Here is a 13,109-nt window from a genome sequence, read left to right as displayed (position 1 = left end):
CTTCACCAAATTCCAAATCTCCCCTCCGCCAACCTCTCCCAGATCCAACCAGTCAACCTAGCACCGCCCTCTTGAACTGTCCTAACAGGCCATCTTCCTTTCCACCTATCGACTCCACCCTCCCCTCCGACATATCACTATCACTCCTACCTACATCTTCTTATTGCCTTCCCAGTGACCCTCCCACCAGCTTAGCCACTACTCTCGTATATATCTTCCAGCCCCCTTGTTCCCCCACCACATTCCGGATGATGTGTTTCTGCCTGATATTCGATTGTCCTGCTGTTCGGACGCTGCCTGATCTGTTGTGCTTTTCCGGCGCCTCACTTCTCAACTAATACAGAGTGAGCAGATCCCTTATCTCACAAAATTATAATTTCTTGTCCTTCTCCCCCTGTTCTTTCTGAGTAAACTTCATCTACAGAGCTGAATTCTTTAGAGAGATCAGGCACTGCCTCCATACCCAGCCCTTGCCTAGGCTGTGCAATGTCCTGCAGCTCCTCGGCTGCACTTGGGGTCTCCTTTACCAGTTTCACTAATGCCACTGGCTTAGCCTCTTCTACCGCATCTTTCCCCAAAGTGTCTTCCTTTAACGCCCAGCACGGTGTGTGCCAGCTTACTGCAGTGATAACAAGTTTTTACCTGTGCCCTTCTTAAACCATCGGCACTGTAATATTATGTGTTCCACTCCCTTATAGTGAGAGCACCTGAGGCCTTTCACCACCTTTCAACCCCCTTGGGCTTCTTTCTTCACCTGTGGTAAACTATTGTGAGCTACTGTTCGCTTTGTAATGTGTGATCTTCCCTTCTCCCAATTTCTATCCCCCACAGGATTAAATTCCTGCCAGAAGCTAAATTTCATCACATGCCACAATGCATGTTTACCTGCCATTTCTGCCGCCCTTCTCACTTCTTGAACTTTCTATTCATTCACATGAAGTTTTCCTATCTCTGGAAGTGAGTCTTTTAACTTCTCCAGCTGATTAATCTTCCTTCAAGCCTCACAGGTCTTATCCATTTTTTAAGCCAAAACCCACCTATCAAAATGACTGTGGTTAATTCTTTCAAACTCAATGTAAGTCTGACCTGGTTCCGTCTCTATTTTTCCGAATTTCTGTCTATATGCTTCTAGTACCAATTCATAACGAATCAAAATAGCCAATTTGACATCTTGATAATGTCTTGATCCCTCATCTGACAGCGCTGCACATACCTCACCAGCTGTGCCCACCAGATTAGTCTGAACTAGCATTACCGACAAGTTCACTGGACACGTCATCTGCCGAGTCATTTTTTTCAAATGAAATGAAAAAGGTTTTGACATTTTTCTCACTGAAATATGACAAGTTACTAACCTAGTTGTATATATCCCTACGTTCTCCCTTCATCTCCATCCTGTTAATTTAACTTTCTTACCTAATTCCCAACTTCTGAATTTCAAATCCCCTCTCTCTTTCTTTCTCTTCTCTTTCTCTTTCGTCTCTCTCTGTTTCCGTCCCTTTAGTTATCTTCTAACTCCAGTTGCCACATTTGCAATTTAAGTTTTGATAACTCTACTGCAGTTGCCTATTTCTCTGATACATCAAAGTGCTTGACCAACTCCATTACAATTTCAGCTTCCCTTTTCTCCCTGGTTAAACCCAATTCCAACCTATTGGTTAATTCTAAAAAAGTTCTCCTTTTGTCTTTCTAAATTTCCTTAGAAAATTTGGGAACCACTCTAGTAATGTTAAAAGCCATTTCCCTCACTTTTCATTTCAACAATCACAAGTAACAAAATTAAACGAATTTTCCCACTGGTTTTACTTGAAGATCAAAGTCACTAATTGCAATGAGTTGGAATTTGCTGGGACCTGTTGTATATCAAATCTGTTCAAGTTGGTCCAAGTTTCATACGGCAAGGCCCTGAACTGTTATGACATCAATGTCGAACCCCTCTGTTAATTAAAACCACACACCCAGAAAAGCTCACCTCACATCATAATCTGTCAAAACGTGAGCGACAGAGAACTCCTAAATTCCAGTAATAAACAAAAAATAACAATGTATATAAGACAGTTCACTGAGCTTGAAGGTATGTTTTCAGAAGTTTCGTCACCATGACTAGGTGACATCAGCCGTGAGAGTATCTGCTGAAGTGCTGGTGGTATGTCCCGCCTCTCTATTTATAGATCTTGGTTTCTTAAACTGGGTGATGTCATTTCCGATTATTTTAACAAGAGAATGTAGACAGAATCTAAATTGATGAGTTTATTGATGAACTTTCGGTTAGAATACCATTCCTCCAAGATGGTCCTTGCGTGTCTTAGTATGTGTGTGTGCTTTGTCCCAGTCAAAGTGGTGCCCTTCTTTGTCTGTATGTATGGAACATAGTGGTAGGGCGTCATATCTTTTGATGACTACTTGGTGTTAATATATCCTCGTAACACGACAACAGGACAGTTTCAATGTGATTTTGTATACACTGTTTAATCAATGTGTGTGTGCAGATAAGTCGCATATGATGTATAAAATTGATACAATATTAAAACATGATTTGATCCTCTCAACGTTCCCTCCTTTTCTGGGATTCCCAACTCTAATCTCTCATTCCTACCAGGATGTGTGCTCCAAATTCTTGATTCTGGTCGCCCCAACTTATTCCAGTTAATCCCCTTTCTACCGGGTCTTCAATATATTGGCCTGCTGGTGTCAGTCGCATTATTGGAGATAAACATTCTGGCATCAGACTCAGCATTTGAACATATTACTCTGTTGTACGTGCACTGTACAAAGGATCACAGCACACAGGCATTGCCAAAATATTGGGGGATGTTCATCTACTTCTTTCGATAATGTAGTTTTCTCATTTTCCACATCTCCATATGTATATCCTCTCTCTAGTTCTCCCTTTGTATCTGGTTAAGAATTCCACCAAATATTCTTCCTGTCCCATCTCTCAAAATTCCTTCTTTCATCTCTTCAAGATGTAATGTGATTATAATTGAGGAATGTAACTGCAAAGACATGCAGGAGGAGCTGGCCAGAGTTAATTGGAAGGGGAGCTGAGCAGGAAAGACCATGGAGCAGCAATAGCAGGAGTTTGTGGGGATATTTCGGAAGATAATACCAGAAATTCAACCCCAAGAACTTGAAACATACTCATGGGAGGACAAGGCAACCATGAGTGATAAGGCATTAAACCAAAAGAGAAAACATACAATGTGGTGAAGATGATTGGGAATCCAGAGAATTCATTGTCTCTGAAACTACATAACTCTGGTATCACTGACACTACAGAGCTCTTAATCATGGTCAGGGAAAGAAACAGAGGGAAACACATTCACTTTAAACACAGAAGGTGGCATTACTCAAGGAAAAAGATTCAGGTGAATTAAACATTTGAATTAAGATCAGTTAAGTACTTTTGCGGAATGTGTCAGATTGGAGGCAAGACCCGGGGAGACAGACCCTCAGCAGAATGAGAGTGTGAAAATTGAAGTATTTCCATATCAGAAACCAGGTTAGGTCACTGAGTACAGGGCTGATGGGTGAATGGCCTCAGTGAGAATTGGGGAACAGACAGCAGAATTGCATTGCAGATATTGCAGCTGGAAACTGCGTATTCATGTAGTTCTGTAGACTACAGCAGCAGGATAAGCAGAACAGTATTCATCCGCAACCTGTAACTTTTTGCCAGGGTAACACCTCAGTCTGTCATTACTATCAACAACATCTATGGCTCAGTGACGAATGTTTGTGAACATGTCAGAGTCAGAATCATATGACCCTTAACCTGATGCTAACTCATTAAAGCTACCAGACTTGACCAACAGATCTGATCGAAGCTCGGCAGTCCTGCCACATTCAGTTATAAATGGTGATGGACGATTAAACAAATAGCTGGAGGAGAGGGCTCCACAAACATCCCCATCCTAAATAATGGAACAGACCTGCACATCAGTGTAAAAGAGAAGGATGTTTTATCTGCACCATCTTCTGCCAGAAGTGTTGAGTCAATGATAATCATCACCCTCGCCATGATGCCCACAAAATCACAGATGTCAGTCTTCAACTAATGTGATTCGCTGCACGTGACATGAAGAAACAGCTGAACACAGTAGATATGACACAGACAATGGGCCAGGACACCATTCCTGCAATAGGACTGAAGACTTGTGCTGCACAACAAGCCGTGTCCATGGGGGAGCTGCTTCAATACAGCTCCAACTCTGACATCTCACTGGCAATGTTGAAAATTACTCAGCTAAGTCCCGTTCCCTAAAACGGGAATAATTACATTCTGATCATTTACCATCCCCTCAGTCCCATCACGACAGTCAAATTGGTGGGAGTTCTTTTTGACAGAGCTGTCAAGCAGCACAGAAATACCCTGCTCAGTGTTGTCTCTGACAGGTCCCCATGTGGAGATGATGCTACTGTGGAAATGTCACTGGATTATTAATCCAAACCAGGCTAATGCTCTGGCAGCAGGTGGAAGTTAAAGACAATTAATAAAATATCGAGATCTAAAACCTGGGTTCAGTAACAGTGACCTTGAAGCTAATATCGATTGTAAACAGAATTTCCTTCTCCAATGTACTTTTAGGAAGTGACTCTCCCAGGATTTCCTGGGCTGGCCTAAAACTGACTCCAAAGACCCTGACATGTGATAAACAGTTCAATGGTCTCTGAAACGGCCAATCAAGGCACTGACTTTTATCAAACTGCTCCGAGGACTGAAAGGATGAAACTGGACAGAACATCCGGCCTCAGCATCAGTGTCGGAAAAGGGGATGGGAACACAATCCTGTCGACCCTGCAGAGACCTACTTCTTAACATCTGAGAACTTGTGACAACATTTACCAAGCTTTCCCACAGATGGCACAGAAACAGCGGGAAAGGAGTAGGTCATACAACACATTGAGCCTCCCCCATTCTAGTTCACGGAAAAAAAAATCTCCTCAATGCAATTACCCCACCTGATATACATATCCGTTAATGTGAGTAACCTTGGGAAGTTATAAAATAGGAAATGCAGTAGTACGTTTTGTCCATTGAGTTTGCTAACCAATTCCATGTAATGATGGTTGGCCCTTCATTTCCACACGCTACTCCTGCTCTCCCACCATCCCTTTACTGTCTCTAAATCCTTATTTATAATTAGTGTCTTGGTTTCCAGGAGCGAGCCAATTCCCCATGTTCCCCAGTCAGTGAGTGCAGACATTTATTCTCATCTCATTGCAGAGTGACCTGCCTTACCTAATACTGTGGTTCCTTGTTATAGTCATCCCAGCCAGGGGAATATCATCTCTGCTTTTAATCTGTCTCACCCTGTCAGAGTTTTGTATATTTCACTGAGATCTCCACCCATTTTCCTAAACCCCATGGAATATTGGCCCAGTCACCCCAAACTCTGCTCCCGCAAGAAGCCCGTCATCCCAGAGATCAGTCTGGTCATCTTTCACTGCTCTCCCTCAATGTCAGGTTGGTCCTTTATTAGGTAAGGAGACCAAGCCTGCACACAATACTGCGCAATGTTCGAGATGGGATGTCTCCAAAGGCCTGTACAGCTGCAGTAAGACTCCCTTACTCCGGGACTCACATCCCCCTGAAATGAAGGTCAACACGCCATTTATCTTCTTTACTGCTTTCTGTTTCTGCAATATTGCTTTCAGCGACATTTGTACAAAGATATGCAGATCCTTTTCCGTGTTATAGCTCCCCACTTGGTGGGTCTGTGTACACTGGTCAGCGTGTCAATGCCATGCCCAGTATGGACTTCTGGTTACAGAACTCACTGCGCTGCAGGGACCTCAGAGGTTGATGCAGAAGGAAACAACAAAAAGAAGCATATGGCCCTTTGTAAATCAACGTGTTTCAACCAATCCTTCTCAAATTGTAGGATTCCAGTTTATCATTTCCACCAAAGGGCACACTGTCATCTCTATCCACATTGTTCTCCATCTATCACGTATTTACACATTCACTCCACTTGTCTTAGTCTTCTTGGTGCTTTTTCACATCCTCCGCACCCACTCACAATCCCACACCCATTAGTGCTGTCAGCAGGCTAGGATGTATTGCATCTGATTCCAGCAACCAAATATTTAAAGGACATTGTGAATAGCTGGGCCCCAAACACAGATCTCTGTGATACCTCAGCAACCATCCTGAGTTAATTTCTATTTCTGTACTTCGTCAATCCGGGTGTCACTGGCTGGGCCAGCATTTATTGCCTGTCCCCAGTTGCTCTTGAGAAGATGGTGGTGAGCTGCCTTGTTGAACACTGCAGTCCACCTGCTGTGGTTGACCTCCAATGCCATTAGGGAGAGAATCCCAGAATTCTGACCCAGCGACTGTGAAGGAGCTGTGATATATTTCCAAGTCAGGATGGTGAATGGCTTGGAGGGGAACTTAAAGATGATGGTATTTCCATACATCTGTAGCCCTTGTCCTTCTAGATAGAAGTGGTCATGAATTGGGAAGATGGTTTCTGAGATCTTTGGTGAATCATTTCATTGCAGCAGGTGGATAGTAAAACACTGCTGCTGCTGCGCGTTGATGGTGGAGCATTGTGGGTGAAGGGACAGTCAAATTGGCTGCTTTGTCCTGGATGGTATAAAGCTTATGGAGTGTTGTTGGGGCTGCACTCATCCAGGCAAACTGTGAGTCTTCTGTCACACTTCTGACCTATATTGTATTGACATGCATTGTAGATGATGAACAGAATTTTGGAAGTCAGGATGTGAGTTACTCGCCGCAGCATTCCTAGCTTCGGACTTGCTCTTATAGTTACAGTGTTCATGTGGGGAGACCAGTGAGTTTCTGAGCAATGATTACCCACCAGGACTTTGATACTGTGGAATTCAGTGATAGTACCACCATTAAATGACATGGGGCAGGTTAGATTGTATTTTAGTGGTGATGGTCATGGTCTGGCATTCGTGTGGGCTGAACATTACTTGCCACTTGCAAGCCTGGATACTGTCCATATCTTGTTGTGTTTGAACATGGACTGCCTCAGTATCTGAGGAACCACAAATGTTGCAGAACATTGTACAATCATTGGCGAACATCCCCACTTCTGACCTTAACATGGAGGGAAGGTTATTTTAGAAGCAGCCCCGAAGAAGTTTCTGTTCACTGCTCGAGGGACTCCTTCAGACATGGAGCTGAGTTGACTGTCCTTCATCAACCATGACTATCTTCCTACGTGTCAGGTATGATTCTAACCAGCGGGGAGTTTGCCTCTGATACCCATTGATTCCAGTGTTGCTAAGGCCCCTTGATACCACACAAGGTCGAAGGCAGCCTTGATTTAAAGAGCTGTCACTCTCACTCCACCTCTGTAATTCAGCTCTTTTGTCCATGTTTGAATCAAGGTAATGAGGTCAGGAACTGAGTGACACTGGGGGAGCCCAACCTGGTCATCATTGACCAGGGTATTGCTGAGCAGGTTGCTGCTTAATAGCACTGAGACCTTCCACCACTTTACTGATGATCGAGAGTAGACTGATGGAGTAGTAATTGGCCGGATTGGATTTGTTCTGCTTTTTATATACACGAGATACTTGGGGTAATTTTCCACATAATCAGGAAAAGCCATTGTTGTAACTGTATTGAAACAGTTTGGCTGGGGAAGTGGCAAAGTTATGGAGCACAAGTTTCCAGTATTATTGCCAGAATGTTGTCAGAGTATGGACCCCATAGAGTATCCCGTATCTCCAAACGTTTCTGGATATCACGTGGACTGAATCGAATTGGTTGATGAGTGGTAACTGAATTGCTGAGGACCACTGGAGGAGCCTGAAATGGATCATGCACTCAGCATTTCTGACTGAAAGTTGTTACGAGTGCATCAGCCTTATCTTATACACTGAAGTGCTGGGCTCTTCCATCATGGAAGAAGGCGTTATTTGTGAAACCTCGTCCTCCAATGAATTGTTTAATTGGCTGCAACGTGTCTCGACTAGATGTGGAAGGACTGCAGAGCTTAGATCTGAACCGTTGCTTATGGGATCACTTAGCTCTGTCTATCACTTACTGCTTATGCTGTTTGGCCCACGAGCAGTCCTGTTTGGTGGCTTCACCAGGCTGACACTTCATTTTCAGGTTTGCCTGGTGCTGCTCCTGCCATCCTGCACATCCATTGAACCAATGTTGATCCTCTGGATTGATGGTAATTGTTGCGAGGGGGATATGCCAGATCATGAGGTTGTGTGGCTGTATACTTCTGCTCCTATAGATGAACCACAACATCTTATGGACACCCAGACTTGAACTGTTAGATCTGTTCGAAGTCTGCCCTATTTCGCACTGTTATAGTACCACCCAAAATGGTGAATGTTATACTCAATGTGCAGGTGTGACTTTGTCTCCACAATGACTATGCGGTGGTCACTCTTAACGATACTGTCATGGGCAGATACTTCTGCAATTGGCAGATTAGTAAGGCTGTGGTCAAGTGGATATTTTCCTCTTGCTGATTTCTTCACTGCCTGCCGCAGAACCACTCTAGCAATTATATTCTTTAGGACCCAGCCTTCTCAACCAATAATGCTGTAGCTGAGATACTGTTGGTGGTGAAAATTGAAACACCCCACCCAGAATGCTACCCTCAGTGCTTCCTCCAAGTGTTGGTCAGCATGGAGGCGTACTGATACATCAGTTGAGAGAAGCTGGTACATGGTAATCAGCAGGAGGATTCCTTTCCCAAATGCAAACTAATGCCATGGGATATGGAGTCACTGTTGAGGACTCCAAGAGCAACTCCCTTCCAACTGCATCCCACGGTGCCGCCACCTCTGCTGCGTCCGTCCTGCTGATGAGACAGGACATATCCGGGGAAGGTGATGGGGTGTCTAGGTCATAGTCATAAGCACAGAATCATACCTTACAGACAATGTCAGGCTGTTGCTTGATGAGTCTGTTTATTTCTATTCACTGTTTCCTGCCAGCTGTCCCATTCTAGAAACATGGCCATATATTAGCCCCAATCCACTCAGATTTGATATTGCAAATTGGGCTTGGAGCTTTACCAACATTTTCCTAAAAATCAAAATGTTTTACATCCATTGCTGCTCTTTCATTTGTCAGCCAGTCTGCTTCTCAAACATAATTCCCATTTCATAAATCTATGTTAGTGTTGTCTATGACCATTACTTTCAGGCACAATAATTTCTGCTAAACCATTTACTTACTATGTTCTATGTCCCACGTACTCTATCATTTTCCCACATCAGACTTGGCTTTCCTTATATTGTTAGAAAGTTTTGTGAAGACAGAACTGAAGTAGTGGCTTCATAGTTCTGCCATTTCCCTGTTCCCCAGTCTCCATCCTCTGGTTCCAAACTGTAAGGAAACCACACTTGTTTTCTCATATTTCTCACATTGACATAATTTAACAAGCTATTACAGTTCACTCTTACAACCCTTATGAATATAACTCTTCAGAAAGCCATCAATTCCTGCCTTAAAATGCTCCAATAATTGACCTTCCACATGGTATACTCACAGGAGCAAAGACTCTGTGCCAACAGAAGTACAGCACGATCTATATTAGTCCCACTTTCTACAGCAGTCCCATAGCCTGGAATGTTATGACACTTCCAAGTGCTTGTCCAAATACTTTTTAACGATTGTGAGGTTACTCGTGATAATTCCCCTCCCAGGAAGTAATCCCAGAAGCCCACACCTCGAGGTGAAAAAATGATTAAATCATCTCTGAACCTCAAACTTTTCACTTTAAAAGTGTGCTCCTTTGTTCTTGACCCTCTGACTAAAAGGAACAGCTGCTGTCTATCCCCCCTGTCCGTGTCGCTTATAATCTTATCCTTCTGAATCACTGACTCCTCAGCTTTGTCTGCTCCAAAGTAAACAACCCAAGCTTATCCAGCCTCTCTCCATAGCTGATATGCTCCATCCCAGGGAACATCCTGGTGAATCTCTGCACTCCCTCCAGTCCAATCACATCCTTCCTGGAATGTGGCTCCCAGAGCTACATACAGGATTCCATTTTGGCCGAACCAAAGCCCTGTATAGGTCTTATATCTCCACCCTGATTAGGAAACACAATACTCAAGGTCCAATTCTTAACTAGTCCATTAACCTGCCCAGCAGAAAGTGAGGACTGCAGATGCTGGAGATCAGTGCTTAAAAAATGTGTTGCTGGAAAAGTGCAGCAGGTCAGGCAGCATCAAAGGAGCAGGAGAATCGTTGTTTCGAGCATAAGCCCTTCTTCAGGAATCTCCCCGAAACGTCAATTCTCCTGCTCCTTTGATGCTGCCTGACCTATTGCGCTTTTCCAGCAACACATTTTTAAGCATTAACCTGTCCAGTCACATTCAGGGATGTGTGGAAAAGGACACTCTGAGGTTCCCGGTGTGCTGCCATTCATTGAGTCCTCCCCTGCCTGGTTCCTTCTCCCAATGTGCATCACCTCATATTTATCAAGGTTACATTGTATCTGTTATTGATCTGCCCATCTGACCATTTCATCTGCATCTTCCTGTAACCTAAGGCCTACCTGCTCACTGCAAACCAACCAATCAATCTTTATGTCAAACGCACACTTACTTATCACACCTCCCTGCCTCTCCACCTAGCCCCCTCCACATTCACATTTGTTTTTGTTATGAATAACACAAACATAAGGGACACATCACTGATCCCTGTGGTACACCAGGGGGCACTGGTCTCCAGTCACACAAACAGCCTTCTCTCACTACCCTCTGCCTCCTACCACTAAGACAATTTTCGTTGTAACTTGTCAAGTTATCATTTATATTGTGAGATTTTACATTATTTTTCAGTTTCCCAGCTGGAAATTTGTCAAAGGCTTCCCTACAAAGCTAAAGAATCGACCTCCTCAAACTAATTCAATCAAATCCATTAGATGTCACTTCCTTCTGATAAAGTCATGATGCTTATCCCTGATCAGACCTTGCGACTCTGATTGGAGTTCAATTTTCTCCTTCCCTATTTTCTCCAGTGGTTTCCTTAACAGTGACCTAATACCCGCTCGTCTATAGTTCCCTGGTCTATCTCTCCCACCCGAACTGTGACGTGGAATCGTGTTAGCAGATCTCCAGTTCTCTGGCACCTCCCCTATGGTCAGATCCTAATTAAAATATTCAGTCAGAGTCTTTCCTCCATTCACCCCAACAGCTGCTTGTGATACAACTCATTCAGACATGGAAATAGGTCCAACTTCATACAGAACAAAGCCTCAAATCCTTTCTCGTATTTTACATCAATCTGTTCAAGAGTTTCCTCGTCCATCTCCTTGAATTCTGTACTTGTCTTCTCCGTCCCTAAAGTAAAATAGATGTGATGGTCTCATGTAACAATCCATCAATGTTCTCCAGCTTGACACACAGATTGCCCCTTTGGTTTCAAATGGACACTAACTGTTTGCCGATTATTCTGCTCTACTTGTCCGTGTAGAATATCGTGGGATTCTCCCAGATCTCGCCTGCTTGTACTTCTCCATGTCCCTGTTATTAAGTCCCCTCTGGGTTTCTAAGTTTCACTGCAACCACCTCTCATGTTTCAAAACTCGAGGTCACAGGGTGAGTTTACACATCAGAAAATCTTGCCGTTTTATGGATGAATCTGAATAATACCTTTTGCAGTTCCTCTGTAGTCAATATCTTATTTCTTAGATTGGGACTCCGAACAATACAAAATACTCTCATGAACACTCGATACAACTGGTGCATGACGTCTTCTATATTCCAATTACAATTACCTGAATGTAAAACTATTTTTTTCTTTGCAATTTTCATATGTTCTTCCTAATACCTCTCGCTTTAACTTTTCTTATGAGCTTACTGTGTGAGTTTTTTAAAAAAAATCTCATGAATATTCAACCCTACGTTATCCATTGGTTCTTCATTGCCTATGTCCACAAGAATCATCTTCAAACCATTCCAAAAAAATGTTTGCCACTTCTGGTTTTCCTTTCATCGGTATATTCTCACACTCCCAAGTGATGTTATTACCTTCTACATATGTAGTCGCATGTTCTTTGTAATCGAGTCCAACAGACACCGACTGCGGATGACGAGATAATGCTCTGTAGTTCAGCCCTCTCCATCTTCATCCTTTCTTAAACGGTTGGATAATATTTGTAACCTTTAACTTATACAGATTGGCTAAATGACTTTCGAGAATGTGTCGGAAGATAAAGTAATAATCCGCGATGCAATCAACATGTCTATTGCTGCTTCCTCATAAATCCTTGTATGAAGTACATCTGGTCTGTCAGATTTATAAATATTCAATCCAGCTTTCTTTTCAAAGATGACCTCAACATTGATAAGAATAATCTTTGACTTTACTTACACAAGTCCCATGGTCACTTAGTATTTCTGGAAGAATTTCTGGACATTCTTCCAATGAAGATAGACGCAAATAAAATGTTTCTTTTCCCTGATATTTCTCTGTTCTCTGCAATAACTTATCCTGAACGCACACCAACTGTTCCACATTTGACCTTGTTTTTTATTTTTTTCATCCCTTGATAGATGCTTTTTAGCAGTCTTTAGGTGTTTCTTTCGTTTGCATGCTTTTTCTCTTTTCGATTTTCTTCTCAGTTTCTTGGTCATCCTGTGCTGGGTCCTTTATTTCTCTGAATCCACTGGATTACTACAACTTGGCATTTTTCTAAGCTGCTTCCTTTCATCTAATAGGTAAGTTAAAGTGGGGTTGAAAGTGATAGTCTGAGAGGAGGGTGGACCAGATTGATAGGAAGGAAGGTGGACGCATAGGAATGTACAAAAGAGCGGTGCTGACTTGGAAGGTTGGAGTGGGATAGGGTGGGGTTAGGGGAAGTGGGGAAATCCACTATGATCCCCTGTGTTTGGAGGGTCCCAAGGCAGAAGAGGAGGCTTTCTTCCTGCTGGCTTCTGGTGGCTCGGGTTTGGCGATGGAGCAGGTCCAGGACCCTCATGTCCTTGGCAGAGTGGGAAGGGGAGTTAAAGTGCTCAGCGACATGGTTTGTTCAATGTGGCTGTCCCAGAGATGTTCTCTGAAATGTTCCACAAGTTGACCTTCTGCCTCGCCAATGTAGAGAAGAACACATTGGGTTCAATGGATGCAGTAGATGAGGTGGTCTGTCTCCCTT

The sequence above is a fragment of the Hemiscyllium ocellatum genome, unplaced genomic scaffold, assembly GCF_020745735.1.
Source record: "Hemiscyllium ocellatum isolate sHemOce1 unplaced genomic scaffold, sHemOce1.pat.X.cur. scaffold_2348_pat_ctg1, whole genome shotgun sequence".
In the NCBI taxonomy this organism is placed as follows: Eukaryota; Metazoa; Chordata; class Chondrichthyes; order Orectolobiformes; family Hemiscylliidae; genus Hemiscyllium; species Hemiscyllium ocellatum.
The sequence above is the reverse complement of the archived record's forward strand: the minus strand, read 5'-3'. Positions refer to the sequence as shown.